Here is a 9,961-nt window from a genome sequence, read left to right on the forward strand (position 1 = left end):
TCTCCCTGAATAACTTTCGTTCTTATGATCGGATTATTACGAACTAAGTGACAATCTTAATGGTCCGTGGGGATGACCTCAAATATGCTAATTAATTAGTGCTAACTATTAATTAAGTTACGAAATCAGACACAAAAACGTACTTCCTCAGAATAAACATATATTTCTTTTCACATATTCGGAATCTAGACACTTGAATTAGGGGGGGTAAACAAAATTTTTTAAAAATTGAGTCGCAATAAAGGTTTATGTATTTGACGATAGTCCAGAAAACCGTCAAAAAAAGTCATCAGCGCAAATGAGTATTTTAAGATAACCCATTAACTAATTCAAAAGAGAAATGCTTAATTTTACTAGGTTGCTAGGCAACCAAGCTCTGACTGTAAAAATATTGAAGTAATGTTCTGTGATTGCTCGGAGAGGTTTAATTAATTGTTAATAGAAAATATCTCGAAGTTTCTAGGCAATAGACAATTTTTAAGTTGCTTTCTGTCCAAAAAGCAAAATGTTTTTTTTTTATTTTAATCTCTTTTGAAAAGAAAATTTGAATTGATTTATAAATTATTTACGATTTTCCAAGTCTTCAGAATTTAAATACTGAACTTTTTATCAGATATTTTTAAGATTATGTTGTTTTTGTTATATTTATTCGAGGATTTCATACTAAAATCAAATTAACATAACTTATTATGGCTATATACAAAATTTTAGAGATAATCATTTTTACAGCTTTAATCGAGTCTTCTAGGCAAGAAAGTTTGAAGAAAAAAAAAGTGCTTGAACAATAAAATGCATATTGTATAGTAATTCTAATGCACATTCACAAGGTTTTCTATAATTTACGATACTATTTCTTTCTTTCTATAACTCAAGGAATTGCTGAATGTTTAGTGGTATTTTAAAAACATATTGTATAATTCATTGTTTGAAAAACCGTTTCATTCTGCTACATATTTTGGCTACAAGGTTTTCTTTGGATAAAGATTATTTGCAAATACTGTTTGTCTAAGATAGGTACTCTGACCGCCACTAAGTCTGCGGCAATCTGGTGCTATGGAGACAAGAAGAGGGCATTTTAAGGAGGGTAGCATCGATGAAAGAGGTATCATCTCTCGCGGAAACTAATCCCTAACCAGAGGGATCCCGCACCCCCACTTGAAATTATCATACCTTGTTACCATGGTCACCGCCACAGCTCCAGGCGAATGTCTCGCAGAGTACCTATCTTAGACAAACAGTAGCATCCTCATGTTTCGATACATTCTGACACTTACGTTCTCAAATTCACCATAAAATGTCGCACAGCATATTCTTCAATTACGACAAGCTACATTTACCACCAAATACTGCTACTATTATTATTTTTGTTTTCTCATATATGTAACCGGAAAAGTATGAATGCCGACATTATATATAATGCCTGACGTTTTCAGGCAAAGTATGAAATACGAGGAGAATTACACACTTTGCCTAGGCATTATATATAATGCCGGATGCTATTCAGGCAAAGTATGAAATGAACGTCCTGTTGAGGTTATTACGTAAATGATGTGCATGTTACTGTGAATGACCGAAATCGGTGACTGCTGTTGCCTTTCACCGGAGAATGTTGACAATCACATAATCGCTTTGGTGAACGTCCGAAATATTTATTACCCCCGATTTAGTATTAATTCATTCCTGGATATAATTACATTTATTCGATATTTTAATACTTACTGACGATAGATTAGAAGAAACATCAGTGTTTGGAGTATCGGGAAAATATATACCGGGCAATGGCACTTGACCTTAAAAAAACATCAGTGTAGGGTATACCGGGCAAATGTATAGCAGGCAATGGTTTTTTAGGGTCAAGTGCCATCGCCCGGTATACCCTACACTGATGTTTTTTTAAGGTCAAGTGTCTTTGCCCGGTATATATTTGCCCGGTTTATCCTACACTGATGCTTTTTTGCGGTCAAGTGCCATTTTCCGGTAAATATTTGCCCGGTATACCATACACTGATGTTTTTTTAAGGTCAAGTGCCATTGCCCGGTATACCCTACACTGATGTTTTTTTAAGATGAAGGGCCACTGCCCGGTATATCCTACACTGATATTTTTTAAGGTCAAGTATCATTGCCAGGTATATATTTGTCCGGTATACCCTACACTGACGTTTCTTCTAATCCAGTGTTTCCCAAAGTTATGACTTCTGTGTACCCTTTCTAAATTTTTCGTAACGCTGTGTACCACTAATAAAAAAATTAATGCATTTTTTACTTCAAAAAAATGATACATAAGTAAAAAATCACACCTGGCCGTTGACACCACTAATTATTAACTGTTAACTCTGCGAAAAATACATAATCCTAATCTTTCATTGCTAGCTTTGTTTGTAAAGAAATTTTTTTCAAATTTTCGTTTGTTGCAAGATATTTCGCATAAGAACGCGTACCCCCTCTAAACTGTTCCCGTACCCCTGGCGGTACGCGTACCACACTTTGGGAATCACTGTTCTAATCTATCGTCAGTAAGTATTAAAATATCGAATAAATGTAACTCTATCCACAAATAAATTAATATCAAATCGGATGTAATAAATATTTCGGACATTCACCAAAGCGGCTATGTGTTTGTCAACATTCACCGGTGAAAGTCAACAACCACCAATTTCGGTCATTCACAGTAACATGCACATCATTTACATAATAACCTCATTAGGACGTTTATTTCATACTTTACCTAAATAGCATCCGACATTATATAGAATGCCTAGACAATGTGTGAAATATAAATCATTTCATACTTTGCCGGCTACTTTCAGGCATTATATTTAATGCCGGATTTCATACTTTGCCGGTAACATATATATCTGATACGATACTCTCTTTTAAAACAGAGCTCGTAAGGTCCTTAAGATACTGAAATGAGGGCACAAAAACTTAAAAGATAAAATATTTAATTTCATTAACTCAAAATATCTGGTCTCAAAATTTTAATTTTAAAGTTAAATATAACTTTTACAATATTGATGCTCTTACGTTTTAAAAGACCACATAAGTCCTGTTAAAATATGAAAATACATATGTTTACTTTAACGAGTATAAAATCCTTATCAAAATAATGATCAAGACCCAAATGTAAAACAGTATAATTGATGATAAAAACTCAACTGGCTTCTAAAAATATGAAGAAAGAAGTAAAAGGCGATATGTTTCGAGCATTCAAATATAATCGTCCATTCTCAAAACTTGTCAAGCTTGAATAACTCGTGAGTTTTTTATTGGACGCTCAAAACATGTCTATTTTTAATATCATCTGTTATTTTTTAAATCAATGAAGTTTTTATATTTTCGATTCAGTTTTTTGGGATTATCTATTTAGTTACCCAACATATTAAATTATTTCACTCCATATTAAAATAAGTTTTACATAATTTATAGGCACAGGTTCTTCTTGATAGAAAAAATAATAATTCATTACTGTGTGAAAAAATCAATGCAGTACAATTTTTTTTTTGGCTGCAAGCCTTAACATTTTAATTTAAGGACATAAAAAAATTCTGTTTACAATTGAAATTTCAAGAGTCGAATTTGAAAAAGGAATGTCCCCTAGCAGCAGGGAACGAAATTAAATAGTTACAGGGACAACTATTTAGAACATAGTTAGCGTTTCCGTCCTACTCGATGTTGTTTGAAAAGGTATTTTTTATATATCGATTCCAAAGCTCATTCTACTTATATTTTAGGGTATATTTTCGGAGTATTTCGATTGAGTTTATTTTTACACCCTTATTTGCTTAAAACTATTAAATAATTTGCTTAAAATAAATTATTCAATCTACACGATTTAATGCATTTATAAATATAGTATAATAGTAAACACAGGGCTTCCATCGCCTATCCTTAACCTTGATACCGCTATCATTAAATAAATAGAATAAGCTTAGATAAATAATAAAAGTTAATTTTTTCCTCGTTTTAATTTTTAAGGAAATATGTTTCGATCAAACAGATTTCATTCTGGAAATAGCGAAATTATTGAGTAGGTCCCTTGGAGCAATATCATTCTTATCCTCTTTTGAAGAAATATAGGAAAAAATAGTTTTCTAAGTTTCTGTAAAAAAGTATGTTAGCCTTCTTGCCACGTTTTTTTTCTTATTTTTAATCAAAATAAATTCGAAAATTGCGTTTTTTTATTGCATTTTTTTAAAATCAGATTATTATACAAGGGTTGTAAATTAAATAGTGGCAACTTAACCTTTAAACTCACAGAAGGACGGGCATGCACAAATTAGATATGGGAGCTGTGAGGTGGGGCTGTTGTCGATGTGTAGAGTGCAAAAAAAAGTCGATTAGCTTAGAAGGGTAGTTGTTGTGTGGCGTTAAAGTGAGGAGTTTCGTTTCCATCGCTCTAAAGCATGTTTTCAAAAGGTGATCAGCGATCGTGGCTTACAATCGAGGTTGCCCGTGGCAAAAATGCAACAGAATGCTATCGAGGATTAGTGGAAGCCTTTGGAGCAAATGCTTTACCATATAGGACAGTAGCACGATGGATTCAAGCATCTCGTCTTTTTTCGCCATTAAGCCTTTTCACAACATGCTTTAGAGCGATGGAAACGAAACTCCTCACTTTAACGCCACGCAACAACTACCCTTCTAAGCAAATCCACTGTTTTTTGCACTCTACACATCGACAACAGCGCCACCTCACCGCACCCATACCCTATTTACGCATGCGCGCCCTTTTGTGAGTTTCAAAGTTAAGTTGCCACTATTTAATTTACAACCCTCGTAAAATTGGCACGGCTTCGGAATCTTCTCATAAATTTCAATTTTTAGTATTTCCTGCTTATCAAAATAAGGCATTTTCCTGATAACAAATTATACTACAATGATATCTAGTGCTGAAGTTAAAATAATCGTGCTAAAGTTAAAAATTAGACAAAATAGTATAGTATATTATCCGGAAAAGAATCTACATGGTATCATAAAGAAAGAGTAAAAGATATAATGAAATAATTAGTGAATCACACGTGGTCAGATAATTAAAAATTTAATTTCACAACTAAGATGTTAGGATGACATTTAAGATACTGAGATATTTTAAGACGCTCAAAAATTTTGGCTACGTATTCGACAGCTTTTTATTTTCGGTTTCCTTATACTCTTTGTAGTGACTTATAAAACATCAAAACTATTTTAGATAATCTATGTTGAAGTCACAAGAAACAAAAAAAGAAAGACTAACAATGATTTATATTCTTTTTTCGAAAAAAATAGTATGCTTAGTAAATAATCAGCTGTTTTGCATTAAATAATTTTAAACAGCGGAATGTTTTTAATTTCTTAACAAGATTTTGTTCTTAGCTAGCAGACAATAATTCTTTTAAAAAAATTGACTATAATTTAAAAAGGAACTTTACTTTAAGGAAAACCTAAATTAAAGTACTAAAAAATGTATTAGTATATTAATGAAGAAATAATAAACGTAGTAGGGTAAAGAATAATATTTTTAAAAATGTTAAAATTTAATTAAATAGTTGGTAAAATAATTCTGCGCAACACTTCCGGACAGGTGATTAAAAAATTACTTTTAAGATATAAGATATTGAGAAATTTGCGATGATGTGAGATATGCTTAAATATGTTTACCACGTATTTTAATTAATATTTATAAAAATATATTCAAAAAATTTATAAATATTTTGTTCCAAATCTGTTCATACGTATGTATATTATTGAAATTGTATCAGTTATTGAGAAAGGAAACTAAAAAATAAAAATAATAATCTCATTAAATAAGCACAATCTGGTGTATAATCATATTCTATCAGAAGCATACTTTTGTAATACTCGACATTCGTTGAATAAAATATTTTTTATTCAATAAAATGTTTTATTCAAATTTCTTTACTAAATTGCAAATAGATTTTCAGACGATTAAAAAAGAAACGTATTTTATAGTTTTAAATATATAAAAATAAAAAGATTAGCAAACGATTATTAGCGAAAAAAATATGAATGAAATTTTAAGCTAAGCACGCGAAGTCAAGTTCCTCGCAAGTTTATCACATTTTAATATTAATTGCCCCATTTAATTATTTCTTCATTGTCGCCAAATTATTTTTTTTAAATAATTTATTTAAATTTTTCGCATCTTCTAGTAAATAAAAACAGTTGAAACTTCAGATTTTTCAATTGAAAAATATGTAGATTAATATGGTATAAAAAATCCATACTTTATAATTCAAAATTTCTTCATCCTCACTTTAATTAAATAACAAAAAATAATAAATAATTTTTAAAAATTATTTTTTTATGAAATTATCTTTGGGTAAATGAGTTTTATGAGAGGGTGAAAAAAAATTTTTTTTTGAATTGCTTCATTAGTTTTTAAAATATGACAGAAAACGCAAAAAGAAAAATTAACATTAAGGGGTCCAAACTTTGAATCGGTCTCCTGACCAAACTATGGGGACCACATTTCCCAGATTGCGGCTACCCCCTATATTTTGAAGATAAGAAATCCAAATATGTAAAAAAAATATATGTTTATTCAGAGAAAGTACGTTTTTGTGTCTGATTTCGTAACTTAATTAATAGTTAGCACTAATTAATTAGCATATTTGAGGTCACCCCCAGGAACCATTAAGATTGACACTTAGTTCGTGAAAATCCGATAATTAGAACAAAAGTTATTTAGGGTGATTCGTTTTTTTTTTTTTTTTTTTTTTTTTTTTTTTTTTTTTTTTTTTTTTTTTNTTTTTTTTTTTTTTTTTTTGCGGACTGTATATCTACTAATTTAGAAGTGCAGAGAGAGCCTCAAATTCAAAAGGCTTCAGATATATCAATGTTAAAACCTATCCCCACTTAATCTTAACCTGCTAGGTACACAAAAGCAGTCAATATTCAAGACAATATGTAAGTATTATAAATTCACATGGCTTAATCTTTGTTTTCTACATATCCATCCAAAATCATGGTGAATATGTTACTAAATTGTTTTGTACAATCTATGTAAATATTGAAAACAATTTTCTCAAAAGAGCTGTAAGCATTGTAAATGAAAAAAAGAGTTGCTTTTTTTTAAAATTAATTATTGCGTTATTCCTTTTTTACTACATTATCCTAACAATAATTACCTTATCTTCAGCCTAAAACTAGCTTTATTTTTAAAAAAATTAGTAAAGAACACGTGAATTACCCTAACTACGTACATTGATGATTAAACGTTTATATATGATTTGATTATCATTACGTATAAAAAAAAATGTTTGGAAGAAAAGTAGGCGGTACCTTTTAAACATATACCGAGTGTTTACAACAAACGATGCTGACGAAATTAAACTGCCTTTGCTGTTAACATACCCTCCGCGCCTGCATTGCGCAGAAGGCTTTCATAAAAGCAGTAAGCCGTTAACTTTCAGACGTGTTGCGTTTTAAGTCAAATAAAATTTTTATTTTTAAATTTTTCTGTATTTAATTACTGGTAGCTATTTTTTTTTGTTGAAATTTTAATGAAATTAGAATAATGTTCTATTCTTAAGAGAGTGTTGTCCATTAGGTTTTAGTGATGACAATTGAAGAAAATACAATAGCCTATAATAATGGTATAGAACTCACTATTCTTTCCAGAACGTTATTAAAGTTATGATACTTCATACTTCCTTGTGATTGCATAAATAAAAGAGATTTTTCTGCATTTTCAGAAAATTTTAACAGATTTAATATTGGGTACTTTATTATATTTTTGAAAATTTAATTTACCAAATTTAATTTATGCCTGAAGATATTACCATACGCGTGCTGTTCCTACTGCAGAGGAAAGAAGAAAGAAAGTAGGCGTTACTATCTAACGCAGTTTTTTTTTTTTTTTTTTTTTTTTTTAATTNTTTTTTTTTTTTTTTTTGGACGTTTAACTTTTTCGCACCGACTGTCACAAATACGTTAGAATTACAAGCAGCTCGGTACATAGCCGCGTAGCTGCTTTAACCGATTAGTCGAAGTTGAAGTGTCGATAATGTTGAATCAGATGTTAAGGAATCTGAAAGAAAAAGAAAATCTGATCACAGCGGAAAACTCTAAAAACTTGCTATGATCGGCACGTGGTAAAGATTTGGTCTTGGAAGTTGGATTAGGCATGTACATCGGAGAGGAGTGCTTGTAGCATCGTCACTAGTTCAGCATTCTGAAGGAGCTCTTGCATCTATTTAAAGATGAGGAGTAGTCCAGTAGCTTTGTTAGTGATGTTCGTCGGTCTCTTCCCCTTTGATTTCTTTGGTCGTACACTGCAGCCAGTGAAGCAAGCAGGATGAAAGCCCTTACAGTTCACACATGTCGGAGGCTAACTTGGTAGTTTAGTGCAAGGTGAAATGCGTTTTAGCGCACTTCATGCGTGCTGGCTCAGGGGCAGAGCAGTTTCTCTGGGTGTGTCTGAGCTTCTGGCACCGGTTGCACTGGATCTGGAAACGGCTGCCGCAAAAACGCTCGGTCTGTACCGGGAGATTGAGGATAGAACTGATGTTGTAGATTTCTCTAATAGGCTTGGAATTTGATTAGATAACAAGAAAGAGGGGGAGGAACTCCTGGCCACGCCTTCTCTTGAGTTGGATGATTTTTTTTTCAGGTTTAAGTCCCAATTTCTTGAGATATTTATCAAGTTTTTGAATACTAGAGTCTATTTTAAGTCTATGGATCAGGGTTTTAATTTTTCTGGAGTAGGGTGGTGGAGAGTCTATTGTAGGTTCTTTCGGAGCTGGTGTTTCCACTATCGCTGGGGCTTCAGCTTCGACTTCCTGCTCCATAGGAATTGGGTTGTCTGGAGTTGTTTCTGTTCCTGAATTGGAGTCTGAGGTTTTCAGTTTCTGATTCTTTTTGGCGGAAATATTGTCGGCAACAGGTGAGGGATCGGTAGGTGTAGGCTGCGAATTTGCACAGAGATTTGTAGTCTCAATAGGAGTCTCAGGCGTTTCAGTCTCGTTGGCTGCTTCCTCCGCTTCCAATTCATCAGCAAGTACTTCTTTTTTAATCTGTTCGTAAATCTCTGCGTTGCATTTGTTAAAGAGGATGGATAATTGGAAGCCGTCTGTTTGTCCGTTGGGATGCTTCTGGTATCTGTCGATGGTTTTTCTAGCATGCTCTATCTCATCATCTAAATCCTGTATGGTGCAGGTGAATTTTTCGCGCTTTGCTGGCTTGAGGCGATAAATTCTGATGTCTTCGAATCTCTTCTCATGCCAGAGCTTTGTAACATTAACTTATTCTGGCCTTGGAGGAATACTTCTTTTGCCATCCCGTCCAAAACGTTGGTAAGACATATTGGCTCAGAGCTCGGATATAAAACACCCTAACTCTATCGCGTCTCAAACGAAAAAAAAGATGTCACGAATTCGTGCTAGCATAAAATCGTATCAAAAAGGGTAAAACGATAAAATTTGTAAGCAGTCCTTAGCAGTTTATTTGTGGACGGGGTTATAATTGTTTGACTTATTTAATTCACCAATACATAGTTCAAAATAAAATTATTTAGTAATACTTTGAACTAAAATTGATTATGTACATATATGGCAACGTTACTTTTAAAAAGTAACGAGTAAAAGTACAAGTATTTTTAGAAAAAGTAACGAGTAACAAGTAAAAAGTTCTTATTTTAAAAAGTAACGAGTAAAAAGTACAAGTACTAAACAAAAAAAGTAACGATTTAAAAGTACATTTCTAGGAAATCGAAAATTCAAAGTAACCTAAAATTTTATTGAATAATTTTCTTATGTTCTTTAATGTTTTTGCAAAATTGTTGTTATTTATTTAAATATTTTTAATTTTGAAAGTTATGGACATTAATTCATTTTTAAATTCGGAGGAATATTATAATATAATTTTATAATATAATCGTATAATATAATTTTAAAATCAAATATAATTTTAATATCAAACTTTTTATGGATTTGCACGAAAAAGAAATTTTATCTATTGA

Source organism: Parasteatoda tepidariorum, chromosome 2 (genome assembly GCF_043381705.1).
Source record: "Parasteatoda tepidariorum isolate YZ-2023 chromosome 2, CAS_Ptep_4.0, whole genome shotgun sequence".
NCBI lineage: Eukaryota > Metazoa > Arthropoda > Arachnida > Araneae > Theridiidae > Parasteatoda > Parasteatoda tepidariorum.